Consider the following 14,628-nt stretch of genomic DNA (forward strand, 5'->3'; position numbering starts at 1 on the left):
ATAAAGGTCACATTGCTACCTCCCTCCGCATCTTCCAAGTTGTTTGGGTGCTGGAGATCGCAGCAGGGTGATTGTCAAACGGTGATATACTGCCCATACGTGGTCTCTGTCTCAGTGGCAGTCCTCCAAGAGTCACAATCCCTTCAATACCAATGTCATGTTTGATTGCTAAGAATTTAATGTCACTTATCATGCCATCAATGTGCTCTCTGTAGAAATACTGTGACCGTGAGGAGAAAACAGGTGGTCCACACAAGCATCCCTTCTCTATTGAAGGTATGGACCATGCTATGTGAAAGCAAAGCTTACACAGATAAGATCAAATCACTTCATAGATACAGGACTTCTAATAAGAGTAAGCAAAGGGTCCTTCAAGAGGTTCCTTCCTTTCCCCTCCTCACTTATCATTTTAAGTTAAATGAGACCAGTGGTTTCTCTACAGTCTAAGGCTGCTTATTTTTTCTTAATCACACTATAGGAAGAGATATCCCAATGCCATAGCTTACAAGTTCACTAAATCCAGTCTCCCGCTTTGAAAATACCCACAAGTTCTTGTTTCAGACATGGAAGCAACCATTTGCCCTGCCAGATTTCTGTTGACTGTTGCTCCACGTTACAGATGGCTTGAAAAAAAAATGCTGGAACTTATACAGTTACTGACTCACATTTTCCCTTTTACTGCAATGTTGATTTCCCTTTCTACATCTTTTATTACAGTATTTTTGTTAAATTAGTTTTAAAAAGCTGTTTCTCCATTATCACCCTTGGATCAGGAGCATTTGCTAAAAGCAACACAGGAAATTTGGAAAAGTGGAGTTCAGGGATAACTGTTACTTATGTTACTTTATTTGTTTGTTGGCGCCTCAGGAGATGAAGGTGAAATCTGTTCTCCCTTCTCCGGTCCAAGGCTTGGGCCCCATGACTGCAAACCTGCAAACACTTCTCATTTCACCATTTACTGTGGAGGAAGGAGGAGAGGCACAATAAAGAATTTTCTGTCTTTTAAGTGTTCCCTTTCTGCCTTTGAATGCTCTCATGCTATCCATGCCCCTTGCCAGTGAGCATCCAAAGGCAGCAAGTGAACACTTGAAGACAGTGTATATATATACACACACACACGTGCACACACCTAGAGATATATATATGTATTTCTTTGTCTGTGTTCAGTTTCCATTAGCAGAACAAGATAGTTCTCGGAGGCGAAAAACTGTGGGCTGGCTACAAGGACCAGTGCATCTTCAAGGGGAGATCTGGAAGGCAAACTAGTAGGAGAGAAGAAAGAAACATTGCACATGCTCTTTTTTGCTTTACTTGCTCAGCATTGTTTTGTTGTTCTGATTTGTTTTGTGGGTTGTTTTATTCTTTTTGTTTTTGTTCTTTAACAAAGCAAAAAAGCAAGCTGTTTAGTTTAGAATACACAGTGAAAATTAACTGTCTTCACTGCATTGAATTCACTTTCATCTTCTTAAATTCCTCTGTTGCACTTTTTGAATCCGTTTTGTCTGGTCAGTTGCTTTGCTCCAGCCAGAAACAGTTCTGGATGTTTAGCATTGCCTACTCATCCTCTTTTCTTGGAGTTTCCATTTCTTTAACCCATATGCCATACTTCTTAACCAGGCATAGCTGGGTAACCTGGATAACCATTTAGGCTTTACTGAGGCAGGAAAAGCATGGATTATCTCACATTCCTGCTGTACTGGCGCATGAAGATTTCCCTGAGCTCTGCATTTCTTCCATAGTCCTGTGAGCATCCTTACAGCATGGTGAAAATGCTGAGGCTTCTGAACACTGTCTGTGGCAGGGATCTGGGAACTTGGAGGAGTTTTGGAAAGTGATGTCTTTGCTCCAGTAGGATCAAACTATAGGCAACAAAGGGCTCCAAAAGGGAGAAGAGGGCAGACCAGGATCTTCTGCACTCCACCCTTGCAGGAAAGCCTCAGCTGAGCTTTGGAACTGAACTAAGTTACCAAAAATACAGGATAAATTCCAAACACACACCCTGTGCCTTTTTTATTAGTGTCGTGGCTTAACCCAAGCTAGCAGTACAACCATGATAACCGCTTGCCCCCCCCCCACCTCAAATAGGAGAGAGAATCAAAAGGGAAGGGAGAAACTTGGATTGAAATAAACACAGTTTAATAAAATAACAAAATAATAATACACTACTAGTAAATATCTATATAAAATAGAAATAGAACATAAAATAAAAGATACTAAATGCAATACCTCACAAATTCTTTCCGCACCGAGCAGCCAGTCCCAGGCAGCAGCACCTGGTCCCAAAGCTGATCCCAGAGAGAGAAAAGAGGAAAAAAGGCAGAAAGGCCCAGAGGCCTCTGCAAAACAGCAGGATGGCAACAGGCCAAACTAAAGAAACTCCCAAACAGAACTCCCCCAGCTGGAGAAGTGAGAGAAGGAGAGACCAGAAGATCCCAACTCTCCTTAAATATGAAGCATGATGTTAATAGGATGGAATACTCTTATTGATCAGTCTGAATGTCAGTCAAGCTCTGCCCCATCCATGCCCCGCTTCCCAGCTGCCTCACACCTGTGGGCAGAGCACTCAGAGTGTCCCTGGCTCTCAGACCAGAGCAATTAAAAACATTAACTCTGTCACAGGGTGTTAGCTTCTCGTTCTCAAACTAAGTCCAGATAATGACCATGCTAGCTATAAAAAAGAAAGGTCTCTAACTGCACGAAGAAAATCAACTCTTTTTCAGTCACACCAGGACAATTAGAAAGAACTAAGAAGTTTATGCAGGGTCATGGAGAGAAGAGAAAGACAAACCTAAAATAGAAGATAAGAAGTCTGAGAACTGGCTGGAGGGCCGGGCCCAAAGAGTTGTGGTGAATGGAGCCAAATCCAGTTGGCAGCTGGTCACGAGTGGTGTTCCCCAGGGCTCAGTATTGGGGCCAGTTCTGTGTAATCTCTATATCAATGACCTGGATGAGAGGATTGAATGCACCCTTAGTAAGTTTGCAGATGACACCAAATTGGGTGGGAGTGTTGATCTGCTGGAGGGTAGGAAGGCCATACAGAGGGATCTGGACTGGCTGGATTGATGGGCTGAGGCCAATTGTATGAGGTTCAACAAGGCCAAGTGCCGGGTCCTGCACTTGGGTCAAAACAACTCCAGACAGCGCTACAGGCTCGGGGAAAAGTGGCTGGAAAGCTGCCTGGCAGAGAGGGATCTGGGGGTGTTGACTGACAGCTGGCTGAATATGAGCCAGCAGTGTGCCCAGGTGGCCAAAAAGGCCAACAGCATCCTGGCTTGTATCAGGAGTAGTGTGGCCAGCTGGACTAGAGGAATGATCGTCCCTCTGTACTTGGCAGTGGTGAGGGTACACCACAAATACTGTGTTCAGTTTTTGGCCTCTCACTGCAGGATAGGTACTGAGGTGCTGGAGAGAGTGCAGAGCAGGATGATGAAGCTGGTGAGGGGCCTGGAGCACAAGTCTGATGAGGAGCAGCTGAGGGAACTGGGGCTGTTTAGCCTGGAGAAAAGGAGGCTGAGGGGAGACCTTATCATTCTCTGCAACTACCTGAAAGGAGGTTGTAACATGGAAGGTATTGGTCTCTTCTCCCAAGTAACAAGTGATAGGACAAGAGGAAATGGCCTCAAGTTGCAGCAGGTGAGATTCAGATTGGATTTTAGGAAAAAAATCTTCACGGAAAGGGTTGTGAAGCACTGGAACAGACTGCCCAGGGAAGTGGTTGAGTCACCCTCCCTGGACGTGTTTAAAAGATGTAGAGATGAGATTCTTAGGGATGTGGTTTAGTGCCAGTGTTGGGTTGTGGCTGAACTCAATGATCTTGAGGGTGTCTTACAACCAAAATAATTCTATTATTCTATTCTATGTGCTAAAGGCAGTGACCACCTGGGCTAATATAATCCACAAACTAAGAATAGCTGTGTTTTACTAAATAGCCAGTGTTTGCATGCCTGCCTATTTGCACTCTTTTATCACATTCACAAGCTGATGAGGAAATTTCCTTTGTCCATCACCACACTTCCGTGGTGGGTGTTAGCAGATGGCCTCTCCTACCCGTGACGTTCCCTTGTGGTTCTGTTAGATGTAGAAAATGAGGTCTGCGTCTGACTTCACCACAGCTGAACATGCTCATTTCCCTGCTTGCAGATGATAAGAGAGCTCTTGCTATTCAGTGGCAGCTGGGAAACCCAAACATGACGTGGCACAACATCATCCAGCTCTCTGAAAGCCTTAAGCACAAATGCTTTGGAGATGTGATGACTGCCTGAGTTTGTCCCAGAGTGGCAGGCAGTTTCATCCTATTACTGAGCTCTAGAGCAAACACCTTCCCTTCTTCTTGCTTTCACCCTTTCTATCAGAAGCAGACTAAGGGTGTAGAGGCAAATATCCCCAACCTCCAATTGCATGCATTCACTTTTGTTCTGCTCTAACAAGTTGTTCTACTCTCTCGTCTGTTACCTGGAAGAAAAATCGTCCTTTTAGGAGCAATTGTCCTTATCATTGGCAACTTTCTGCTGCAGCCAGAGAGGTTGGGGTCAGGAGAGGTGCTGTCCTGTGCAGATGTACAGTGGGTTACTTAGTTGGTCAACAGATTATCCTTTTCCTTCTGAAGACTAATAATGAGACTAGCATCAATACAATCTACTTTCTGGACAGATTAGTACCTTAGAAGTATCAAGAAAGTTGTTCATACAGCGTTACCTCCTAGTGCCTGGGCTTGGGCATAGGAAATCAACAGCTTTGGGAAAAGGAATCTGTCTTAGAAAATCTGTGACAGGCCTTGCTTCTGGACAATTCTTTGTAAATGTGATGCTTCATACTCGGAATAGGAGTCCATATTATGGCTTCTTTTTCTTTAGAAATAAACACGCAAAGACTCAGAATTCAGTTGTTTCTCCTCCAGGCTGTAAGACGTTACTGCCAGAAGAAACAAGACATGGCCTATTTGTAGGCACTTGCCTTTTTTTTTTTGTCTAGTGTCAGTGCCTGGCTTTGCAACAGTGACTAAATATTTATGTTTCACTGTCGAAAGTGCATAGCAGCAAATCAAAGTAAGCATTTTAAGACCTGGTTGCTATAAATGACTGAAACTACAGAACCAAAGATCAGAGCATCACCTTCCCTGGGCTTCTGTTCTGAAGGAGGAGGAGCGAGCCACTTTCTGCCACCTCCACTAAGAACCGCACCAGTCATCAGCAATGACTTGTTTTGCACTGAAACGGCAAAACAGGATCACTAAGGGGAAGAAAAGAGCTCTTTCTTTTTTGGAGGAAGGAGTCACCCCAACCCAAAACATCAAATGCCATCAGTGGAAAGAACAAACTTCCTTCAGAGGGAGACTTAGCAACAAGCAGGAAAATGCAACAGCTGTGAAAATCAAGGCCAGGAAGATAAAGCAGTAGCCTGTACACAAAGGAGCAACAGCGCTGATGGAAAAGTCAGGGGGAGACAAGGTCTTGAGCATGTACGCACTCCCTTTCATAATGCAGCTTATTGATCTAAGTGACTTTTAGATTAATAGAAACAGTAACAGAACATGTTCCTTTCTGAAAGACGCTTTGTGCAGCTGATGGTTTGCTTATTCTGAATTTAGAAGATAAACCTGGTTCTATTTGCAATTTTCTTTCCCGCATCTCCTAACAGAATCACCATCCGTGCTGACACTTGAAATTAATATATGTGCTTCTTCATTTAGCAGGTCAAAACAATCTACTGCTAAGCTAATATAAGCTATACTTGTCTATATATTTCACAACACAGAAGGAAGGATGACATTATTTTAATTACAGGATACAGGACAGGAATTCAGAGGATGAAAGTCTATTTTTGCAGTTGCCAAAATCTTACGCATCTTCAGCCAATCCTTTTACCACCTGTTAAAAAAGGGGAAAGCAAAGTTTGATGATTAAAATTAAGAGGTGCTGAAAATACCATGGTGATGGAGACTCTTCGGCTCAATACACAGCACCTGCTATGACGACAAGCACACTCTCATCTTCCTTTGCAGTCAATGACAATAAAGGCGGAATTCTCCTACTTGCAAGGAATGTCAGCACCTTCCTCAAAAAGGACTCAATGATTTGTTTTTCTGTAATTTTTTATGTATCACACGGCTTTCAACATTCTACTGTTTAGACTGCAAGTATTAGGATTTCTATTTTTCTGGCAAGTAAATGACATACATCTTATTTTTAAAATAGTCCATGTTGAGAATGTAAAAATGAAACTTCCTAGTTGTCTCTATATGGCTTCTTCTCAAATATATACGTACACACACATTTCCCTGGACCCACTGTCACGGAGTGCCACAGAGGCACACCAGACATCAGGTCAGACAGGTAATGAACTCGGAGCAAATTTATTCTAACCAAAATCATTCAGCAGAGCTGGGGCTTATCCAAAATCATTCAACATTCCCAACAATATTGTAAACCACTGATTTGCGATATCAAAGGGAATCCAATTATTACACGCTCAACACAGGCTCGGGAGATCCCCAAAATTTGTAATGATGAACCAAAATGTGCACTCACTCATAAGATGAGGACTCTGTAAGGGTAACCCAGAACATGCAGTCACTCAGCAATAGTGTGATGGCCCTCGAGGGTAACCCAGAATGTACAGTCACTCATGGATAGGTCGAGGACACTCAGTCCTCCAGGAAGTTTCCTTGGGTGGCGTCCCAACCTAAGGGGGGGTCCCCAACTGCACACCCGCTGCTCCAAGGAGGACCAATGCAAAACGGGGTCTCCAGCAGGGCTCCATTTACACCCTGGGTCGAATCTGATCTGCGGTCAAATATGGTCAGTGGTCTAGAAACGTCTCCTCACGGAGGTGTTTCATTGGCTAAGGGCCCTGTCTGTCAACGAAGGAGCGTGTACATGACCACAGTGGTCCACTGGTCTAGAAGTTTCTGGCGGCGCTGAGGGGCGGGGAGGGAGCGCACCCGCCACACACATCTTCCACCACAGGAAACTCGTCTCGATGGCTTTGGGTGGTCCTAGGATTTCCAGACATCCAATGCCCCTGCAAGAATAGTTGTTCCCTCGGCGCGTCGGACCCGCGGAGATCCCGGGTGCCCCCCGTGGCGCGCACAAAGCAGCCTGGGCGGCACAGCGCAGGGCGTCTGATCCCTCCCCGGTGGACTGGGCTGCAACCGTGTTTGCTACAAGTTACAGGAGCCCAGGAGCTGGTGCTTCATTTCAGCTTCTTGCAGCCATTTTACAGAAAGAAGGTGTGGATTTTGGGTGGCAATAAAAGAACAACGCGGAAGTCTTCCTCCTAAGTTTGGGAGAAGGAGGACTGTCTCTTGGATTCTGCCTTTGTTTCCTCAAAATTACTTATAGATTTAATCATATCATCTGAACAGCCTGGATTTACATTGCATCAGAATGTTACTTTCTGTGGCACTTCAGGATGACAGCTTTTTATGGGGAGTTTTACATGTAAAAGGATCATTAACTAGACAATCACATAATTGGATCCTTATGTCACAGTTTTTGTTTGAAAAGCTTAAATGGTTTCTACATATGTTAATAAACTCATTATAGCACTGAGAGCATAAATGCTCGACAGATTGTCTGGGAGGAGAAATGAAAGGGAGACCATCTAAACTTCCATTTTTGTGAGGGAAGGAATCTGGCACGCTGGAGGCACAGCAGGAAGCCAGTGAGGAACAGAATGTACAGCCATTGCTGCTGTTAAATATAGATCTTCAGCTCTGAGGCACTGAAGAGCCTTGCTCTTGGGGTCTCTTCTGCTAACAAGCGTCTCACATCCCCAAACCACCTCACCTTCAGCACATTTCAGAAAGTCAAGTCGGATGAGGGTATTCTGCCTCCCCATCTGCTGTAAGTTATTCCAGAAGGCGATGGAGCACTTTTGTACAGGTCATGCAAGCATAATGTTTCTGGATTTAATTTTTTAAAAGTTTTTTGTCAGGTCTAATTGTCAAATGTACCACTTTGGTGTCTGCTAGTGAAGCTATTCTGCCATCAGTTGTGTATTACAAGTGAAAAAACCCAAGCAGATTTTTTTAATGCTTTGCTACATTTGTTTTTTTCCAAGTGAACATAGGAGCAGTCCTTTATCTACTGACCTTCAAGTGTTACTCTGATACAAAAAGTACTAGTATGACTCAAACATCGTGATTACAACAGCATCATGGTAAGGTAAATATAATTCAGTTATACTTCCTCCTGCTGCAATATTTCCAGGAGACAGACTTCATAAAGAGCTACACCCAATAGTAAAATAATTTGTGCTCAATAAACAAATACAGAGAACTGTTATAAAGTCCAACGTGGAGCTTAGCCAGAAATACACCACTACTTTTAAGTGGCAATATATCAGCTGCAAATGAGCAACTCAATGTTTGTATAGTCAAACTAATAGGAGGCCTAAAATGCTGAAGTTGAGGGTGCAGACTGTAGTAGGTTTTGCAGACTGAACACCCTGTGCCTCCATACATGGACCTATAGATTTTGGAAGCTTCCCCACCCCCCCTCTAAATGTAACATTAGATTTGTCTTGCTTGTGGAACTAATCAAAACATTGTGTGGCTGAGGGAATGACAAATACACACTAGCCGGCTGCCATCCTCATCAGAAACAAGGACGGGATTTCACATTTCAACCGAAGGAGAGACCTCTGCTGCCATCCTGCCTCCATCGCCTAACTGCTGTGATAGAATTATGAAGCCAAACACCACTGCCGTGAGCAGTCAAAACAGTTTTGGCTTTTTAAACAGGAGCTCCATGGTGTGGGGTCAGCTGTCTTGCTGGGTACGGGAAGCTGAGATGTGCCCATGGCAATGACAGGTTCAGGATGTAATGCCTGCTCGGTGGCCTCCAAAGGAGTGTGGGACATGCAGTGTGCTTTCAAACCTGGTAAGGCAACAACGTTGATACAGACAGATTTCTATAAACAACTTGTTTAAGTGCTGGATCTCCGTGTGTATAGATTCTTCCCAACAAAACCACTTTCAACATCTGAGACCTTTGTTTCTAGGACAGGGTACCTTGGACACGAAGCTGCGTCCTTGTGGCAAGTACATCCCTCATCTAATGTCCACCACCATGACTGAGCATGGGCAGGCAGCAGCAGAGCACAAATTGCCACACAGCTCTCATGATTTGCCATTTGTGCCTCTTCTATTTTTCCCTTGACACAAGCATTTCTACACACCCCCTACCAAGAGCAGCTAGGAAAGACCTTTTTAACTGTTCCATAATTAGCAAGAGCCCTTTTGCCTTCCCTCTCGCAGAGTGGTGTAGGAGAGCCATAAGTGTGCATAGAAGGGAAGAATCTGGAGAAATACAAGTAGACATCTTGAGACACCAGCTCCAGCAGAGCTCCCCAGAGTGGTACAATGAGAGCTCCAGGGATTGTCCCCTCCAGCAGAAAGATCAGAACAGCAATCCCTGCTGAAGGTAACACCTTTCAGTACAACACTTCTCTAGAATTAAATAGTGTCACTACCAGTAGCTGGAAAAAAATCTGAAATGTTAAAAAAAAAAAAGCCTGGATAACAAGAAATAGCTGCAATAAGCAATAAGGTAGGGTGGCAGATGGCCCATGACAGCACCACAGCATAAAAGAAAAATACAACAGTTGCTGATACTTAAGACAACCCACCCTTATAATACTTTGTTATAGACGACCTCCAAGATTTACATAGAAATGTATTCTTCATCTAACATCCAGTTGGAAAGCTTTTCTCTTGCACGTCTAAGATATAACAGAGGGGGAAGCTCAAGCAACATGGTAGAAGTTGGTACTTCTCTGGCCTGACTCAGGCAAAGCGTCAGTGTTTGACATCAAGCAAATTTATCCGTGGAAAACAAAACCCTGCATTACACAGGACAGTAATACCAAGGCTCTGAAAAAACCGAAACCTTTACAACTTTGGCTGCAACTTTCACACTATTAGGTTGCAAAGCATGCATATGTGGTTTCAAGACTTTTATTAAAAAAAAAAAAAGAACACTTCAAATATATTTTCACGATGGTTGCTTGGTAATATGGGGTCTGATGCGTGACAGAAATTATAAACTAGAAAAGCAAGATTGCTAGAAAAAATACTTGAGTTATCTGGGAATGGATTTGTAAAGCAAATAAAGAGTTTCTGTGGAGCACTTAGGTACAGAACAGTTCACAACTGAGTTAATGGAAAAGAGCGTTACCATTTCCTCTTTATTTTTTTTTTTAAACTAACAGATGGTGTTTAGGCCTTGTAAAAGGTTACCCCTCTGAACTCTTACAGTTGACTAACAGAGAAAAATATGTTTCTTGGTTATTTGTCAAGCCAAACATTACAGACTCAAGAGGAAGATTCAACTTCAGTCAAGTACTTGCACGATTTACCTAACAACGCACAACTGGAAAAGTCACGGCATGCAAACAGAAACAGATGTTCACTTTCACAAACAAATGCCATCCCTACCCATCCATAAATCCTTCGGAGGATGAAAAGGAATCATAGTCCTATCAGCCATGTACTGACTATCCCAGAACATTCTTACTCAAGCATACTTATAAAATCTTTATTAAATACCAAATAAAGCTATATTCCTCTCTCTGAACTTTATCTCTGCAGTCTCTTTGGGATATCGGCTTCTAAGAGAAGCAGTAGAAAGTTCTAAAGGAATGCTTTTAACTTGCACAGTAATTATTTTGAAGGGATGCCATTTAATCAGTGTACTTTTGTCTTGCCTCTGTTAGACCCATTGGCTTATCAGAAATTACTGGAAATACTTTTTAGCGTAAATATCTTGATTACTGTTTTGTATATTTGTACACGTTTCCAAGACAATCATCCTCTTTCCCATCTCCAGGTGTTACCATCCTCTTCAGCTGCTCCAAAGGTGTTGAAAGTTGGCTGCAACGTCCTTCTCATGGATGAACTGCTGGATGGCGGTGCAGTCTCAAAAGCTGGTCATGACTTAGTAACAGACAGCTTACAGCCAGTACAAAGAGGTAGCAAATAGCATTGCACCAGTGTGAAGAAAAAGACATTAAGTAAATTAGGTATTTGTTGTGAAGTTCCACACTGAAAAGCAGAACACGCACAGGCAGCCATGCCGTGGTTTCTATAGGTGCACCATTCTTCCCTTGGTCAGGCCCTGAGGTGGTGGCAGGGGTCAGATGTGCAAAGGCCAGCGTTGCCCATGCCTACTCCTAAGGACTCTAACCTATCATTGGCATCCAATAAGACATGTACAGTCACCTCCTTTATCTGTTTGCCTGCCATCTTCGACTTGTTTCTCTCTGTAGTCTCACTTTTCCTCAGCCTCCGTCTGTCTTGGCCTCCCTGAGTACTTTTTGAACTGCTGACTGTCTCGAATTGGATGCAGCACCCTTAGCTTCTCCAAGACATCTGGCGGAACAAGCTCATGCTGTTACCGTGTCACGAGTAACTCAGATTTGGGGAAAGCTTCAATTTCTTTCTGTTGCACTATTGCATAATTCAACTCTGAGGCAAAGCCTTAGAAAACCAGGCTTCCTTTCTTGGTGTGTATAAATAATCACCTTCACCACTGCTATATTTCGACTTACAGAGAAAGCAAAGGAATGGAAAATATAATTTTATGCGTGACATTAGTTTGCAACCCCTGAATTCAGGGGAAAAAAAAAGAAAAAAGAAAGAAGAAAAAAACAACCCCAAAACCACAAATCACCAAGAATTGTATGTGCAGTTAATGTACCTTGAAGAAATCGATACACTTTTCCACATACATCTTTTTGCAGTATTTGCAGCATGCATGTTCTCCACTGCAGCTGCTGCCCTTACTTACAGCACAATATCAGTGTGTGCCAATGTAATTTAGCAGTACAGATATTATATCCTTCATTTCCCCACATTTCTCCACACAGCTGGAGAAACAGCAACATATGGAGAACATTTTTAAAGCATGCAAGTGAATGACCAGCTTTTTCTTCTGTGAGTGCTTGTATACATACCTCACACTGAGTGATAAATCTAGACAACAACATACACCTTCACAGAGTACCTGAATGTGTATCTCAGACTTTTACTGAGCAGCACCAGAAGTATCATACGTGGAAAGTGAAGAACAGTGTAGTGTCTTTGTGCAAATGCAACTCCCCAACAATGACTTTGCAAATCACAAAGACATTTTTCACTGCCGTTGCCTGAGTTACAATGAGAGTGCTCTCAGCAAAGGTAGTGGATCTACCTTGACAATCTTGCAGCAGGTTCTGAAAGTGCCAGCTAACCAGTAAGACTACTTCCCCAGGGTCACACCATTAGATCATTTAATTTTAGCAACCACCATGTATGAAGATTGCCCTGAAAGGTTTGATTTTCTGTAGAATGAAGGAAAACACCGAACTTTTGTGTGAGTTGTGAAGTAACCCCTTGACCACAGAAATGTGCTAAATGGAAAAGAAAACCGTTGCATTAATTTATTGACTCCTGGCAGAGACAAAACACAGCTATTGGCCCAGTATAAGCTCTTAAACCTTCCTGATAAATTACCTCGAAGAAAACAAAACTAGAAGGAACAGTTATTAGACCTGAATCTCTCTCATGCTCCTGGAAGAAAAAAAGTTCATCAAAAGGTGAAGCTGTCACAAGCTCAAATGATTGCCTTATCCATCTCATGACTACCATCGTAATACAAACTCGGCTAGGATTTTCATACCTACAAATTTCCTAGCGTGGGAACAGAGAACCTCTCAGAGCAAGCAGATGACTTCCCTAGTAGAGATGCTGACCCCTATTGCAAAATTATACTTCATCATGTATCAAATATATATACTAGATCCATACTTCATCAAATAGAGAATATCATATTTCCATTTCCAAGCAGGTGGAGGTCTTGAAAAGGAAATGAACAGCCAATCAATAAGTGAAAAACCAGGCCCTCTTAGAAAAATTAGTACTCGATCCAAAAAGACAACTAAAGACAAGACTCACTTTAGACTTGAGAACCATTCAACACCCAAGCTGTGAGACGGAGTACAACAGCATGCTTGCGTTCTTTGCATGCAGGTCTGAAAAGCGAGGTAAGATCCCCAGTTGTCATCCACAACCAGTAACCAGGGTAAAAGCAGCAATCATCACCAGATTTACACCCTACCTTACTTTGTGAAAGATCCTTGGAAGAAATGAGTTTAGGCTTCCATCAAAATCCAAGAGCAGTGAGTAATTTTGACATTAAGGCACTTTTCAGTGGTGATCATGTTACCCTCGGGGCGCCCCATCCTAAATGCCTTCCATTAATACTTCATGATATATCATGACATTCTTTTTCCACCAGTGTGAACCAGCCAAGGCTGTCCACTAGCTTCTAAAGCTCCCAACAACAGCAACAAAACCTGAACAAACCAGTGGATGCATTAACTCCTGTAACTAGGACTAGCATAGATTCCCAGCTTTGAGTTTTCCTGGCAAGCAAAGAGTTCAAAACCCTCCATCACCAAAGAAGGAAATACTCTCTCACCATCAGTCTTGAGATGGCAAATTAAATGACATCATTCTGCAAATAGTGGATCTTGGCATCGCTGAAGGGAAAGTCTGAGAGCCTGAAGAATCATCCATCTCCAGGGATCACATGGCCTTCAACAACACACAGACAAGATGTATAAAAACAGGCAAGATATGTGATGTAAATTGCTACTCAACCAGAAGTAATTAGGCAGATTCCCAATGGTACAACAGGGCAAACCTCCAGCTGCTGCCACATCTTCCTCAGTATTTGGGAGTAACCCTTGGGATATTAAGCCCTCACAGAGACTGAATTCAGGGCGTGCTAAGTGAATTCCCGGTGCTGACTACTGCCAGGTGAATCTTCAGGAAGCTTATTGTGAAATTCCTCCGAGCAACCTTTGGAGATACTCCTAATGCCTGAGTTCACTGCAGAAACAAGCCTCCTGCTTGAGACCCAAGTAAATCCTTTTGTTGAAGCACAGGTGCTAGCCTCACTAAAATCGGTGTTTGAAATTTAATTTGGAGGTGAAGAGTTTCAGCTTAGTCAAGTCCAAGGCAGGTTACAATTTCCTCCCTCAGGATGAGAGGAAATGAGTTTGATGGCTCCAGGAGCTGGCAAGAAAATTCCTGCAGAAAGAGTTCTTGAAAAAGTCAAGGCAGCTAGGCTGACTATCTGAATAGTAAAATGAAGATGAGCAGTAGTCAGCTTCCATTAGTTTAATATAAGAGATATCCATGCTCAGTTCCATCAGAACAACCTCTCTCTAAGACAATCATAATATCCCAGCTTCATCTGGGAAATAAAACGGCTGAGAAAATTCAACCAGAGGAAATTAATGTTCGTGGGGGATGTGCTGAAAGGGGGATCCAACTTTTAGATGTATGCTCATGTGCTCTAAACTGACTATTGCCACTCAACTTGGGAACACAATCTCAGGATTTAATATTCTAAGATGTATCAGCTCAAAAGAGGTCAAAGCAAGTTGAACACTTGGAATTTTTAGAAAAGCAATAGATAATGAAGCGCCATTTTGCAGCTGTGTAGCTCATGATGCACCTGTGTCATGAATATTGTGTGAGCTTTGCCCCCTACCATTACAGAAAATATACAGCTTGGAACTAGGAAAGGCTCAGAGAAAGGCAATTAAGATGATAAATAGCTTCCCCATGAGGAATAAACA

Source organism: Caloenas nicobarica, chromosome 2, assembly GCF_036013445.1.
Source record: "Caloenas nicobarica isolate bCalNic1 chromosome 2, bCalNic1.hap1, whole genome shotgun sequence".
NCBI lineage: Eukaryota > Metazoa > Chordata > Aves > Columbiformes > Columbidae > Caloenas > Caloenas nicobarica.